Source organism: Melanotaenia boesemani, chromosome 20, assembly GCF_017639745.1.
Source record: "Melanotaenia boesemani isolate fMelBoe1 chromosome 20, fMelBoe1.pri, whole genome shotgun sequence".
Classification (NCBI taxonomy): Eukaryota; Metazoa; Chordata; class Actinopteri; order Atheriniformes; family Melanotaeniidae; genus Melanotaenia; species Melanotaenia boesemani.
In genome coordinates, this window is record NC_055701.1 from 8681041 (window position 1) to 8685652 (window position 4612).

Genomic DNA, 4612 nt, shown 5'->3' on the forward strand with positions numbered 1-4612 from the left:
CATGTTTAGTTTCGGACCACATTTCAGGTCCATCATCAGCTTGTTCATCTCTGCAGGAACCCTTCACCTGCAGATGAATTAGCATATATAGACCTGTTCCGATTTTGTTTCCAAAATGCACTTTAAAGCTGACTTGGACGCATTTCCCCCTCCATTCTTCATCTGGAAAGTAACAGCAATTTAAAGCTTAAAAAACAAATGTTAGAGAAATCAGACGTGACAAACTTTTTCGTTTAATAAAAATACTCAGTGTTTATTCCATTACATCATTTCTGTAGTTTCACATGATGCTAGACTCACAGGAGGACATATCACGGAGTCTCTAGTGCCACAGTCACAAAGATGGATAAAGGCGCTCAGTGACACGCAGGCAAGGCACCAACTAATCCCCAGTCCCTAGCTACCTAAAGGAGGCATCCAGCCTCCCCTCCTAACCAGCAGGATGCAGCTCCCCTACTCAGCTGTCTTCACTGCCGGCAGCACTATAAGCTGCGAGCAGCACCCACCCACCACAGTGCCTCTACTTCAACTGCCACAACCTCCAGTCCTCCTCGACCCCCCCTCTATCCCCTCTAACACTGAGACTAATTACTTCCACCACAGGTGAACATCAGGTAGGTGTCAGCACAACACACCCACACTACACTATGTACAACCACCGTGGTAGAAAATGTTTTAGAAAAAGAATATTTCCAGAATCCCAGTTCTGATTGGATAGTAAAAATCCATGTCACACCATCCCAGCAGCACCTCCACCTTCCAGTCCATCAGAAAAATGGTTTCAGTCCAGACGCATGAACCAGGAAGATGACATCAGACCTCAGCTCTGTAAGGGTTATTCTGGATGTTAAAAAAAAAAAAAAATCTTTATTACAATTTTATTTTAAAAAGAAATTTTTACATATTTAAGTCTGATATTACAAACCAACACTCCTCGTCAGGGTTACTGGTTGATGTAGGTCTGGGGTCTGGTCAGGTTCTAGGATTCAAAGCTGCCTCCAGTCTAATACACCATCTGCAGGTTGGGAATGAAGACTTTAGATCTTTGATTGTAAAACATTTGGAAGTTTTACATAAAAGCTTATTCTCCATGTGAAATATGTTTGAGTAAGTCTAGGCTTCTTGATTAAGGTTTGAGTTTTAGTCCTAGGTGTAAACTGCAGACATCAATACAACCTTACGTACCCGGGTTCAGGTATTTGATGACCTTCAGCAGATCTGATCTTTGTCAAATCTCATCTATGTTCAGGCTGAGAATGTGGATGAATTCAAACTTCCTGAAAATTATAAACACAAAAAAGGACATGATTTTAAAGTATATCTGAATATTTTTTTTAAAAAAAAGGGACAAAGTCTGAATCTCAAATACCTCCAAATGTTCTGGTTCCACATGTCCACATTGAAGTTTATTCCAAGTTCATCTCCTCGTTAGGTCTGTAATAATATAAAACATTTAGAAATTCAAATTTTCTTGCAGGTGGTGTTGGAGGAGATCTTACATCTGGATTAGTTTCCAGCAGCATCTCATCTCTTCAGGTCATCCATCAAGATTAATGCTACCGTCGCCATGGAGGCCATCCATCAGATCTGTAAATGCAACTCCATCTCTTCCACAAGCTGAAAAGGTTAAAAAAGTTCAGAAGAAGAATCGCAAATTTTTGCTTTAAGATTTTGCTGCAACTTTAACACTTACTGTTCTACATGCTGGTTATCTGGGGAGAAAGTCACCATCCTTCTCTCTCCAGTCTTTGACTACATCTCTGAAGAGAGGGGGGGAGAAGAAAAAAAAATGCAGCAAATTTGAAACATACATGCTTAAAACAACATATCTGGAAACATGGAGTTGCATGGATACCACTGACACTAAACAGAATCATAGCTAAATATAAAATCCATTTAATTTACAATGTAGATTAAATTTTAATTTCATACTTACGTGGGGAAGCAGTCGTTTGCACGATGAGATCAGATGGACATGGAGTGCTCCACACAGACGGAGGTAGAAGCAGGTCACCCAGAAAGCAGCTTCAGGCTGGTATCGTCCAATGCTGGTCCTCCTGGAAAACTTGAACCTACTGACCCAGACATCCCTCTCTCCAGCTCCTCCTGGGGCTATTTCAGGAGGAGCTCAAGAGAACATATCCAAGGCCAAAGGCCAAAAATCCACAAATAGAAATATAACCTTTACAGCAAGTCCTAGATCTGTCCTTGGGTCTCTGAGGAGGACATGCCTGGAAAACATCCAAGTAGAGAAAATCAGAGCCTCCTAATCCGATGTCCAAACCACCTCAGCTGAATCCCTTCAATCCAGAGGAGCAGCATCGTCCTTTCAAGCCATCTCTGGATGTATCTGCGTCGCACTTGCTCTCTCAGGGTGAGCCCAGCCACCTTCTAAAGCCACACATTCCCAGACACCCCTCTTTCCAGCTTCTCCTGGGGGTCTTCCACGAGCTGGAGAGAACACATCCAAGGCATTCCAAAAATATATAATCTTTACAGCAAGTCCTAGATTGGCCCTTGGGTCTCTGAGGAGGACATGCCTGGAAAACATCCAAGTAGGGAAAATCAGAAAGCCTCCTAATCCGATGTCCAAACCACCTCAGCTGAACCCCTTCAATCCAGAGCAGCAGCATAGTCTTTTTCAAGCCATCTCTGGATGCGTCTGTGTCGCACTTGCTCTCTCTCAGGGTGAGCCCAGCCACCTTCTAAAGCCACACATTCCCAGATATCCCTTTCTCCAGCTCCTCCTGGGGGTCTTCCAGGAGCTGGAGAGAACACATCCAAGGCATTCCAAAAATATATAATCTTTACAGCAAGTCCAAGATCTGTCCCTTGGGTCTCCGAGGAGGACATGCCTGGAAAACATCCAAGTAGGCAGAAGCAGAACGCCTCCTAATCCGATGTCCAAACCACCTCAGCTGAACCCCTTCAATCCAGAGCAGCAGCATAGTCTTTTTCAAGCCATCTCTGGATGCGTCTGTGTCGCACTTGCTCTCTCTCAGGGTGAGCCCAGCCACCTTCTAAAGCCACACATTCCCAGATATCCCTTTCTCCAGCTCCTCCTGGGGGTCTTCCAGGAGCTGGAGAGAACACATCCAAGGCATTCCAAAAATATATAATCTTTACAGCAAGTCCTAGATCTGTCCCTTGGGTCTCCGAGGAGGACATGCCTGGAAAACATCCAAGTAGGCAGAAGCAGAACGCCTCCTAATCCGATGTCCAAACCACCTCAGCTGAATCCCTTCAATCCAGAGGAGCAGCACCGTCCATTCAAGCCATCTCTGGATGAGTCTGCGTCGCACTTGCTCTCTCAGGGTGAGCCCAGCCACCTTCCAAAGGAAGCTCTTTTCAGCCACACATTCCCAGACATCCCTCATCCAAGCTGAATCCCTTCAATCCAGAGCAGCAGCATTGCCATGTCAAGCCATCTCCGGATGCATCTGTGTCGCACCTGTTCTCTCAAGGTGAGCCCAGCCACCTTCTAAAAGAAACACATTCCCAGACACCCCTCTTTCCAGCTTCTCCTGGGGGTCTTCCACGAGCTGGAGAGAACACATCCAAGGCATTCAAAAAATATATAATCTTTACAGCAAGTCCTAGACCGGTCCTTGGGTCTCTGAGGAGGACATGCCTGGAAAACATCCAAGTAGAGAAAATCAGAGCCTCCTAATCCGATGTCCAAACCACCTCAGCTGAATCCCTTCAATCCAGAGGAGCAGCATCGTCCTTTCAAGCCATCTCTGGATGTATCTGCGTCGCACTTGCTCTCTCAGGGTGAGCCCAGCCACCTTCTAAAGCCACACATTCCCAGACACCCCTCTTTCCAGCTTCTCCTGGGGGTCTTCCACGAGCTGGAGAGAACACATCCAAGGCATTCCAAAAATATATAATCTTTACAGCAAGTCCTAGATTGGCCCTTGGGTCTCTGAGGAGGACATGCCTGGAAAACATCCAAGTAGAGAAAATCAGAACCTCCTAATCCGATGTCCAAACCACCTCAGCTGAATCCCTTCAATCCAGAGGAGCAGCATCGGCCTTTCAAGCCATCTCTGGATGTATCTGCGTCGCATTTGCTCTCTCTCAGGGTGAGCCCAGCCACCTTCTAACGCCACACATTCCCAGATATCCCTCTCTCCAGCTTCTTCCGGGGGTCTTCCAAGAGCTGGAGAGAACACATCCAAGGCATTCCAAAAATATATAATCTTTACAGCAAGTCCTAGATCTGTCCTTGGATCTCCGAGGAGGACATGCCTGGAAAACACCCAAGTAGGCAGAAGCAGAAAGCCTCCTAATCTGATGTCCAAACCACCTTAGCTGAATCCCTTCAATCCAGAGGAGCAGCATCGTCCTTTCAAGCCATCTCTGGATGCGTCTGCGTCGCACTTGCTCTCTCAGGGTGAGCCCAGCCGAGTCAAACACACACTGAACTAGTTCGGCTTTGTGAGGAGAGTGACGACACAGTTCTTGCTCTGGGCATCCTGGCATCAGATAGGCCACAACGATGACTCCAACACCTCTTGCACCTGCAGCCCCCCGCATGATCCTTCGAGGAACACGACTGTAAGCCTTCTACAAATCCACCAAACCCATACAGTCTAGATGGTCAAACTCT

At 46.2% G+C, this 4612-nt stretch overlaps 1 long non-coding RNA gene across 3 annotated transcripts; it reads right to left on the reverse strand.

Moving 5' to 3' along the window:
• Positions 1 to 300: 300 nt before the first annotated feature.
• Positions 301 to 2035, reverse strand: LOC121630760. Of its 3 annotated transcripts, XR_006008591.1 has the most exons (7): positions 1937 to 2034; positions 1694 to 1760; positions 1500 to 1617; positions 1370 to 1434; positions 1186 to 1277; positions 926 to 1015; positions 301 to 840 (listed from the first exon to the last, which is right to left on the reverse strand). It is a non-coding gene; the product is annotated as an uncharacterized LOC121630760 (long non-coding RNA). The 3 variants fall into 3 exon arrangements; XR_006008590.1 differs by having other exon boundaries at positions 1370 to 1617; positions 1937 to 2035; XR_006008592.1 differs by having other exon boundaries at positions 1370 to 1617; positions 1933 to 2027.
• Positions 2036 to 4612: the final 2577 nt, after the last annotated feature.